Raw genomic sequence first — 12,253 nt, forward strand, 5'->3', positions numbered from 1 at the left:
GTCCAACTTTGATGCCTAGTTATTAGCCCAGATCCATTTGTTGAGGAAATGACATCGGAGAAATGAAGCGGCCACAGTATAGTAGATTTTGAGTTCTTTATCAAAGAGCAGCAAATGTGAAATGGGCCATTATTATTATAGCAGGAGTGTCAGCACAACTGACATGACTAAACTACTGTAGCGTAGAACAGAGAGCTAAAGTCTTTATTCACTCCAACAGGAAATTGCAATCAACTTGATGTATAAACAAAAACTTTTGAATAATTGTGAAGATGGAAATGTAGTTACATTAGTCTATGATTGGTAGTATGTGTGTTGATATTTTGCTGTAAAATGTAATTATCCCTTATATAGATTAAAATCAAATCAGATTTTATTTGTCACGTGCTGAATACAACAGGTGTAGACCTTACTTACAAGCCCTTAACCAACAATGCCGTTTTAAGAAAATACCCCCAAAATAAAAGTAAGAGATAAGAATAACAAATAATTGAAGAGCAGCAGTAAGTAACAATAGGGGGATATATACAGCGGGTACCGGTACAGAGTCAATGTGTCAATGTGCGGGGGCACCGGTTATTCGAGGTAATTGAGATAATTAAGTACATGCAGGTAGGGTTGTTAAAGTGGCAATGCATTGATAATAACAGAGAGTAGTAGCAGCGTATGGGGGTGTGTGCAAATAGTCTGGGTAGCCAATTGATTAGCTATTCAGGAGTCTTATGGCTTGGGGGTAGAAGCTATTTAGAAGACTCTTGGACCTAGACTTGGCGCTCTGGTACCGCTTGCCGTGCGGTAGCAGAGAAAAGAGTCTATGACTAGGGTGGCTGGAGTCTTTGATGATTTTCCTCTGACACTGCCTGGTATAGAGGTCCTGGATGGCAGGAAGCTTGGCCTCGGTGAGGTATGGGCTGTACGCAGTACCCTCTGTAGTGCCTTGCGGTCGGAGGCAGAGCAGTTGCCATACCAGACAGTGATGCAACCCATTAGGATGCTCTCGATGGTGCAGCTGTAAAATATTTTGAGGATCTGAGGACCCATGCCAAATCTTTTCAGTCTCCTGAGGGGAATAGGTTTTGTCGTGCCCTCTTCACGACTGTCTTGGTGTGCTTCGACCATGTTAGTTTGTTGTTGATGTGGACGCCAAGGAACTTGAAGCTCTCAACCTGCTCCACTACAGCCCCGTCGATGAGAATGGGGGCGTGCTCGGTCCTCTTTTTCCTGTAGTCCACAATCAACTCCTTTGTCTTGATCACGTTGAGGGAGAGGTTGTTGTCCTTGCACCACATGGTCAGGTCTCTGACCTCCTCCCTATGGGCTGTGTCATCGTTGTCGGTGATCAGGCCTACCACTGTTGTGTCATCAGTAAGCTTAATGATGGTGTTGGAGTTGTGCCTGGCCGTGCAGTCATGAGTGAACAGGGAGTAAAGGAGGGGATTGAGCACGCACCCCTGAGGGGCCCCCGTGTTGAGGAACAGCGTGGCGGATGTGTTGTTAACTACTCTTACCACCTGTGGGCGGCCCGTCAGGAAATCAAGGATCCAGTTGCAGAGGTAGCCGTTTAGTCCCAGGGTCCTTAGCTTAGTGATGAGTTTTGAAGGCACCGAGTTGTTGTCAATGAATAGCATTCTCACATAGGTGTTCCTTTTGTCCAGGAGTTTTGAGGGTGCTGAGTTGTTGTTGTATTGACGCTTTGCCTGTTTGATGGTTTGTTGGAGGGCATAGCAGGATTTCTTATAAGCTTCCGGGTTAGAGTCCCGCTCCTTGAAAGCGGCAGCTCTACCCTTTAGCTCAGTGCGAATGTTACCTGTAATCCATGGCAAGGGAGAGCTTTGTACACGTCTCTGTGTGTGGAGTAAAGGTGGTCTAGAATTTTTTTCCCTCTGGTTGCACATTTAACATGTTAATAGAAATTCAGTAAAACTGATTTAAGTTTCCCTGCATTAAAGTCGCCAGCCACAAGGAACGCGGCCTCTGGATGAACGTTTTCCTGTTTGCTTATGGCGGAATACAGCTCATTTAGTGAGATTTTAGTTCCAACCTCGCTCTGTTGTGGTATATAGACAGCTATGAAAAAAACTGATGAAAACTCTCTGGGTAAATAGTGAGGTCTGCAGCTTATCATTAGATACTCCACCTCAGGCGAGCAAAACTTTGAGACTTCCTTAGATATCGTGCACCAACTGTTGTTTACATAAATGCATAGGCCCCCGCCCCGTGTGTCTTACCAGAGGCTACTGTTCTGTCTTGCCGATAGAGTGTATAACCCGCCAACATGTTCTTAATGTCGTCGTTCATCCACGACTTGGTGATGCATAAAGTATTACAGTTTTTAATGTCCCGTTGGTAGGATATACATATTTTTGACATTTTAGTCATTTAGCAGACGCTCTTATCCAGAGCGACTTACAGTAGTGAATGCATACATTTCATGCATTTAAAAAATATATATATATTTCTTAAAAAACAATTTTGTACTGGCCCCCCGTGGGAATCGAACCCACAACCCTGGCGTTGCACACACCATGCTCTACCAACTGAGCCACAGGGAAGACCTGCGGCTCATGCTTTCAGTTCATCCCATTTATTTTCTAGCGATTGAACATTAGCTAGCAGAACGGAGGCCAAGGGCAGATTAGCCACTCGTCGCCTGATCCTCACAAGGCACCCTGATTTTTTGCCTCGAAATCTACGTTTCCTTCTCCAGCGAATCACTGGGATCAGAGCCTGGTCGGGTGTCAACAGTATATCCCTCGCAGTCGACTCATTGAAGAAAAACTCTTCATCCAGTTTGTGGTGAACAATCCCAGTTCTGATGTTTGGAAGCTCTTTTCGGTCATAGGAGACGGTAGCAGCAACATTATGTACAAAACAAGTTACGAACAACACGAAAAAAATAACAAAATAGCATGATTGGTTGAGGACCGCTAAGACGGCAGCCCTACCCACCAGGCCATCATTAACCCCTACGGCTCACTCTGTATAATGAACTTCTCAGAATTCTTTAGAAACTCTTCAGACCACTTTATTTTCCCACATTTTGTTAGGTTACAGCCTTATTCTTAATATTTGCAAATTTGCTAAAATTAATCAAACAGATATCACATTTACATAAGTATTCAGACCCTTTACTCAGTACTTTGTTGAAGTACCTTAAGGCAGCAATTACAGCCTCGAGTCTTGGGTATGCCGCTACAAGCTTGGAACACCTGTATTTGGGGAGTTTCCCATTATTCCCTGCAGATCCTTTCAAGCTCTGTCAGGTTGGATGGGGAGCGTTGCTGCACAACCATTTTCTGGTCTCTGCAGAGATATTCCATCGGGTTCAAGTCCGGGCTTTGGCTGGGCCACTCAAGGAAATTCAGAGACTTGTCCTGAAGCCACGCCTGCGTTGTCTTGGCTGTGTACTTAGGGTCTTTGTCCTATTGCAAGTTGAACCTTCGCCCCAGTCTGAGGTCCTGAGCACTCTGGAGCAGGTTTTCATTAAGGAGCTCTCTGTACTTTTCTCCGTTCCTCTTTGCCTCGAACTTGTCTCCCAGTCCCTGCCGCTGAAAAACACCCCACAGCATGATGATGCCACCACCATGCTTCACCGTAGGGATGGTGCCAGGGTTCCTCTAGACGTGATGCTTAGCATTCAGGCCAGAGAGGTCAGTCTTGGTTTCATCAGACCAGAGAATCTTGTTTCTCATGGTCTGAGAGTCCGTTAGGTGCCTTTTGGCAAACTTCAAGTGGGCTGTCATGTGCCTTTTACTGAGGAGGGGATTCTGTCTGGCCACTCTACCATAAAGGCCTAATTGGTGGAGCGCTGCAGAGATGGTTGTCCTTCTGGAAGCATCTCCCATCTCCACAGAAGAACTCTGAAGCTCTGTCAGAGTGACCATAGGGTTCTTCGTCACCTCCCTGACCAAGGCCCTTCTCCCCCGTTTGCTCATTTTGGCCGGGCGGCCAGCTCTAGGAAGCGTCTTGGTGGATCCAAACTTCTTATATTTAAGAATGATGGTGGCCACCGTGTTCTTGGGGATCTTCAATGCTGCAAAAATTGTTTGGTACCCTTCCCCAGATCTGTGCCTCGACACAATCCTGTCTCGGAGCTCTACGAACAATTCCTTGAACCTCATGGCTTGGTTTTTGCTCTGACATGCACTGTCAACTGTGGGACCTTATATTTCACTGTATCACAATTCCAGTGTGTCAGAAGTTTGCATACACTAAGTTGACTGTGCCTTTAAACAGCTTGGAAAATTCCAGAAAATTATGTCATGACTTTAGAAGCTTCTGATAGGCTAATTGACATCATTTGAGTCAATTGGAGGTCTACCTGTTGATGCATTTCAAGGCCTACCTTCAAACTCAGTGCCTCTTTGTTTCACATCATGGGTGGGAAAATCAAAAGAAATCAGCCAAGACCTCAGAAGAAAAAATTGTAGACTTCCACAAGTTTGGTTCATGCTTGGGAGCAATTTCCAAACGCCTGAAAGTACCATGTTCATCTGTACAAACAATAGTACGCAAGTATAAACACCATGGGACCATGCAGCCGTCATACCGCTCAGGAAGAAGACGCGTTCTGTCACCTAGAGATGAACTGCACATGGGGACAAAAATCATACTTTTTCGAGAAATGTCCTCTGGTCTGATGAAACAAATGTAACTGTTTGGCCATAATGACCATCGTTATGTTTGGAGGAAAAAGGGGGAGGCTTGCAAGCCGAAGAACACCATCCCAACCGTGAAGTACGGGGGTGGCAGCATCATGTTGTGGGGGTGCTTTGCTGCAGGAGGGACTGGTGCGTTTCACAAAATAGATGGCCAATGGTGGTCAAGTTCCTGAGGTTCAAGAACAAGGTAGCTGTTCTGGAAAGAGCCAAGAACTTGAGAGGAACGTTTAACTTCCTCTATCCTGAAGCTGTGTTCCAGAAGAGGAAAGAACTGATCCGAGCCATGAAAGCTGCCAGAGCCCGTGGGGACATTGCTTACATCCGCTACGATAGGCTCATTGTCCACCCTCCCACCCAGAAGCCTGGAAGGGATGAGAGAACCAAGCCTATGGGTTCGTAGCTTCAACCCCGCAGTGTACGCACACACGCGCGCAAACACACACACACACACACACCAATTGATTCATGGACTGCTGAATGGATTAGCCATTTCTGAGGCTCACTTAGATAATTCATTTGATGATACATCAGTAGCAATACAGGGATATAACATATATAGAAGACACAGAAATGCTTAATCGGGAGGTGTTGCTGTATATATCCAGAGCCATATCCCTGTAATGCCTAGAGAAGATCTTATGTCAAGTATTATTGAAGTGTTGTGGTTGCAGGTTCACTTGGCACATCTAAATCCTTTTCTTTTGGGGTGTTGCTATAGGCCACCAAGTGCTAACAGTCAGTATCTAAATAATATGAGTGAAAGGATTGTTAGTGTATGTGATGTAAGCAGAGAGGTCTATTTTCTTGGGGACCTGAATATTGACTGGTTTTCATCAAGCTCTCCGCTCAAGAGGAAGCTTCTTACTGTAACCAGTGCCTGTAATCTGGTACAGGTTATTAATCAACCTACCAGAGTGTTTACGAACACTACAGGAACAAGATCATCCACATGTATCGATCACATTTTTACTAATGCTGTATCCGTACCTATTGGATGCAGTGATCACAATATAGTGGCTATATCCAGGAAAGCCACATTTTCTACAGCTGGGCCTAAAATTGTGTATAAGAGATTATACAAAATATTTTGCTGTGACTCTTATGTGGATAATGTTAAAAATATTTGTTGGTCTGATGTGATTAATGAGAAGCATCCAGATGCTGCACTTGATGAATTGATGAATTTATTGCTTATTCCAATTATTGATTTTTAATTTAATATTTTTTTTTCACCTTTATTTAACCAGGTAGGCTAGTTGAGAACAAGTTCTCATTTACAACTGCGAGCTGGCCAAGATAAAGCAAATGTACCTAATAAAGCACCGTACCTTCTCCCCTATGCAATATGGTTTCAGAGCTGGTCATGGGTGCACCTCAGCCACGCTCAAGGTCCTAAACAATATCTTAACCGCCATTGATAAGAAACAATACTGTGCTTGCCGTATTCATTGACCCTGCCAAGGCTTTCGACTCTGTCAATCACCACATCCTCATCGGCAGACTCAAATTATTGCCTCACCTTAGTTTCTCAAATGATTGCCTCACCTGGTTCACCAACTACTTCTGTGATAGAGTTCAGTGTGTCAAATCGAAGGGCCTGTTGTCCGGGCCTCTGGCAGTCTCTGTGGGGGTGCCACAGGGTTCAATTCTTGGGCCGACTATTTTCTCTGTATACATCAATGATGTCGCTCTTGCTGCTGGTGAGTATCTGATCAACCTCTACGCAGACGACACCATTCTGTATACTTCTGGCCCTTCTTTGGACACTCTGTTAACTACCCTCCAGAAGAGCTTCAATGCCATACAACTCTCCTTCCGTGGCTTCCAACTGCTCTTAAATACAAGTAAAACTAAATGCATGCTCTTCAAAGGATTGCTGCCTGCACCTGCTCGCCCGTCCAGCATCACTACTCTGGATGGTTCTGACTTAGAATATGTGGACAACTACAAATACCTAGGTGTCTGGTTAGACTGTAAACTCTCCTTCCAGACTCACATCAAACATCTCCAATCCAAAGTTAAATCTAGAATTGGCTTCCTATTTCGCAATAAAGCATCTTTCACTCATGCTGCCAAACATACCCTTGTAAAACTGACCATCCTACCGATCCTCGACTTTGGCGATGTCATTTACAAAATAGCCTCCAATACCCTACTCAATAAATTGGATGCAGTCTATCACATTGCCATCCGTTTTGTCACCAAAGCCCCATATACTACCCACCACTGCGACCTGTACGCTCTCGTTGGCTGGCCCTCGCTTTATACTTGTCGCCAAACCCACAGGCTCCAGGTCATCTACAAGACCCTGCTAGGTAAAGTTCCCCCTTATCTCAGCTCGCTGGTCACCATAGCAACACCCACCTGTAGCACGCGCTCTCTCTGGTCACCCTCAAAGCCAATTCCTCCTTCGGCCGCCTCTCCTTCGAGTTCTCTGCTGCCAATGACTGGAACGAACTACAAAAATCTTTAAAACTGGAAACACTTATCTCCCTCACTAGCTTTAAGCACCAGCTGTCAGAGCAGCTCACAGATTACTGCACCTGTACATAGCCCATCTATAATTTAGCCCAAACAACTACCGCTTCCCCTACTGTATTTATTTATTTATTTAGCTCCTTTGCACCCCATTATTTATATTTCTACTTTGCACTATCTTCCACTGCAAATCTACCATTCCAGTGTTGTACTTGCTGTATTGTATTTACTTTGCCACCATGGCCTTTTTTGCCTATATCTCCCTTATCTCACCTCATTTGCTCACTTTGTATATAGGCTTATTTTTCTACTATATTATTGACTGTGTGTTTGTTTTACTCCATATGTAACTCTGTGTTGTTGTATGTGTCAAACTGCTTGCTTTATCTTGGCCAGGTCGCAATTGTAAATGAGAACTTGTTCTCAACTTACCTACCTGGTTAAATAAAGGTGGAAAATAAAATAAAAAAATATATACAAGGGACACGACAGGACAAAGACAAAAACGTCTGACTGCTACGCCATTTTGGATCTCCTTGATCTCATTGTGGGGTATTGTGTGCAGATTGCTAAGGATTTTTTCTATTTAATTCATTTTAGAATAAGGCTGTAACATAAAATGTAAAAAAGTCAAGGGGTCAGAATACTTTCCAAAGGCACAGTACATTATTATTGGTCTGAGTGTCTAACACAGCAAGCATGCTCTCAGTTAGTAAATATCAGTAACAATAATCAGGACTTTGTTTTATGTCTTCTCGTTGCTGGAGTGAAAAAGCAAATGGCTTGTATTGGAAACACTTTTTATGAAAAGACACCCAGTTAACAGAGTGTCCAAAGAAGGGCCATACTTACCTACTATTGCCCTTCATCGGGTAATTATGAGAGGATAAATGCAATTATGCACAATCCCAATTATATCCTCAGCCAATAGGCTGTTTGGATTTGGGTAGTATGTAAATGAGCATCACAAGGGCATGCTGGGAGTGGTGATGGAAATAAGTCTGGGCAGGAGGGGACTGTAGCACCCTGGAAGGGCAGACATGCTGTTGGATTCAGAATACTTAGGTGAAATATCAGGACTAAATCAAATCAAAATCAAATTGTATTGGTTGCTTACACAGTTTAGCAGGTGCTATGGCAGGTGCAGCAAAATGCTTATGTTCATAGTTCCTATCAATCAATGCAGTAAATGTCAACAAGCACACAATACTCACAACTTTTTTAATCATAAAAAATGTAGTACAGCAGTAGATATATAAATAGTTATTATTAAATTAACCACTGTTCAATGACTATAGGGCAGCAGTCCCTAAGGTGCAGGGTAGAGTATCTGGTGGCAGCCAGCTAGTGACATTGACTGAGGGGCAGGCTAGGGCACTGGGAAGAGGGCAGGGTACTGGGGGGAGGCCATCTTGTGGTGGCTGTTTATCAGTCTTTCGGTCCCAGCTTTGATGTACCTGTACTTTCTCCTCCTTCTACTACTGACACTCTTCTCACTTTTCAGAATTCAAATAAACGTGACATGTTTCGTAAAAAGGAACTATATAGTTCTCATCATTTTGCTATGAATTACTATAATGTGCTGTCAAGTATCATCCAGCTGCCTGCCTTGCAAATCACCATGACATAACGACAAGGATACAAAAGGGCAAAACAACAGTCTCTATAGAGCAGGAAGAAGATAGCCACTGTGGCAGATACAACAGATTGTTAACATGGTATGGTGCAAAAATCTATTTACTGTAGATGTATCCCCATGACAGATCCCTAGCATGACTGTCCAGATTATTTGTATTTTGTATTACCTTCCTCACCTTGTTTTTTCCCAGGCTATCATCCCAAATTAAATGGTGTCTTTGTATCAAGGAGATACCCATTGGATGTGAGATGCTGATGCCTGAGCCATCAACACAATGGCTTCTATTTCTCATGCAACATCAAGGGACAATGCACTGTACTGATACACAATAAAACAGGTTGACTGGCTGAAAGGATGGCTGTGTAAACACTGGTTTTATTATGCTTACTGAAGCACAATGTGGATTTCCCGTATAGGTTATGTTTATTACATTTACACACACATTCTCTGTTATCCAATCAGACATTTGAGGAAAGGTCCAGAATCGAAAGATATACTGCAGACTCAACGCAACCTACATGCAGGTAGGTACAGCTAGGGGATATACACTGAGTATGGAAAAACATTAAGAACACCTGCTCTTTCCATGACATAGATTGAACAGGTGAATCCAGGTGCAACTCAATATTAGGAAGGTGTTCCTAATGTTTGGTACATTCAGTGTATATGATTCTTGACTTGTTTCTCAATGTGTTACATTAGGTTTAGAAACAATCCTATAGTTGTAATATGTGACACATGCAAGCTATTTGTGAACAGCTCCAGAAAGAGGATAATTTTGGTTGGTGTGTTCTAATACTGTCCCTCATGGAGCTATTTGAGAGCAATGGCGCTGGAGGGAATATCAGCCGTTTTGCCAGCTCCTGACCAATTGTGTTATTTTGAATATTTTTTATGCTGATCATAACTTTTTTTGTACAGAATGTTTCCTCCACTCTGTCCTGTGACCGAAAACAGCTTCTGCACATCAGAACAGCTATCACTAACCTTGTTTTGGATGAGGACTTCTACTTCAATGAGTCGGAGGCGAATGACATATCGCGTGCGGGAATGACATCCTGCACGCCCGACTATAGAGGCCGGCCTGCGGGATACGTGATGAGACTATGTTGGAGTGGATAAACCGCCTACACCGTGCAATCGCAGGAGAACAAATTGGATGAGCTCCATTCAAGACTATCGTATCAACGTGATCTGAAGAACTGTAATATCCTATGTTTTTCCGAGTCGTGGCTAAACAAGGACATAGTACATTTCTATACATCGACAGGACAGAACGGCAGTGTTGGGGAACTCAGGTGAGGGGGTGTGTGTCACTTTGTTAACAACAGCTGGTACGCAATCTCTAATATTAAGGAAGTCCCGAGGTTCTGCGCGCCTGAGTAAGAATACCTTACCTTAAGCTGTAGAAAATACCATTTACAAAGAGAGGTTTCAGCTACAGGACTGTTTTGCAAGCACAGACTGGAAAATGATTCATTCGATGGTTTACCACATCAGTAACCATCTTTATTAATAAGTGCATCAACGACTTCTTACCCACAGTGAACGTACGTGCGTACATATCCCAACCAGAAGCCATGGAATACAGGCAACATCCGCACTGAGCTAAAGGCTAGAGCTTCCGCTTTCAAGGAGCGGGATAATAACCCTGACACTTATAAGAAATCCCGCTATGGCCTCCGACAAACCATCAAACAGGAAAAGCGTCAATACAGGACTATAGTCAAATCTTACTACACCAGCTCTGAAGCTTGTCAGATGTGGCAGGGCTTGCAAACAATCACGGAATTGGTATTTGGTATTTTATTAGGATCCCCATTAGTTGTTACAAAAGCAGCAGCTACTCTTCCTGGGGTCCACACAAAACATGAAACATAATACAGAATGACATAATACAGACATAATACATCAATCCACAAGAACAGCTCAAGGACAGAACTATATACATTTTTTAAAAAGGCACACGTAGCCTACATATCAATGCGTACACACAAACTATCTAGGACAAATAGGGGAGAGGCATTGTGCCGCGAGGTGTTGCTTTATCTGCTTTTTGAAACCAGGTTTGCTGTTTATTTGAGCAATAGAGATGGAATGCAATAAGGGCTCTATATAATACTGTACACTTTCTTGAATTTGTTCTGGATTTGGGGACTGTGAAAGTACCCCTGGTGGCATGTCTGGGGGGATAAGTGTGTGTGTCAGAGATGTGTGTAAGTTGACTATTTGGGACTTTCAACACAATGTTTCTTATAAAAAAGAAGAAGTGATGCAGTCAGTCTCTCCTCAACTCTTAGCCAAGAGAGACTGGCATGCATAGTATTTATATCAGCCCTCTGATTACAATTAAGAGCAAAACATGCCGCTCTGTTCTGGGCCAGCTTCAGCTTAACTAGGTCTTTCCATGCAGCACTGGACCACAAGACAGGACAATAATCAAGAGTAGACAAAACTAGAGCCTGCAGAACTTGCTTTTTGAAGTGTGGTGTCAAAAAAGCAGAGCATCTCTTTATTATGGCTAGACCTCTCCCCATTTTTACAACCACTAAATGTATACGTTTTGACCATGACAGTTTACAATCTAAGGTAACGCCAAGTAATTTAGTCTACTCAACTTGTTCAACAGCCACACCATTCATTCCAGATTCAGCTGAGGTCTAGAACAAGCTTCTCATCCCGTCAGCGGGATCAAAATTCAGCGAAAAATCATATCGCCATTAGCATAACAAAATTTAATAATTATATATATATATATATATTTTTCTTCGTTTTATAGATACACCTCTCCTGAATCGACCCACGTCGTCCGATTTCAAAAAGGTTTTACAGGAAAAGCAAATCATTAGATTATGTTAGAGGAGTCCATCGTAAAAAGCAGCAACATAGCCATTTTCCGACCAACCACAAGCATCACAAATAACCAAAAAACAGCTAAATGCAGCACTAACCTTTTACAAACTTCATCAGATGACACACCTAGGACATCATGTTACACAATGCATGCATTCTTTTGTTCAATAAAGTTCATATTTATATATGAAAACAGCATTTTACATCGGCGTCTGACGTTGACTAACTATTTTCCCGTCAAAAGCATCCGATGAAACAGTGCTACTATTTACTGAATTACTATTCGAAAACATGTTTAAAATGTAATATTGTCATTCTAAGATTTATAGATGAATATCTCTTGAAAGCACCTGTCATACCAGATTTAAAAATAACTTTACTGGGTAATCACACTTAGCGATAAAAGGGGATGCGATACTCAGAAAATGAGCTGGTAAATACAGCTCGGCGCCATCTTGGAACAATCGCATTTCACATCTAATGTTGTATAATATTGTCAATAATCCCTTACCTTTAGTTGTCTTCATCAGAAAGCACTTCCAGGAATCCCAGGTCCACAACAGATGTATTTTCGGTCGAAAAAGTCCATCCTTTATGTTCCATTAGCTTGCTGTTGTTAGCG

The sequence above is a fragment of the Salmo salar genome, chromosome ssa12 (genome assembly GCF_905237065.1).
Source record: "Salmo salar chromosome ssa12, Ssal_v3.1, whole genome shotgun sequence".
NCBI lineage: Eukaryota > Metazoa > Chordata > Actinopteri > Salmoniformes > Salmonidae > Salmo > Salmo salar.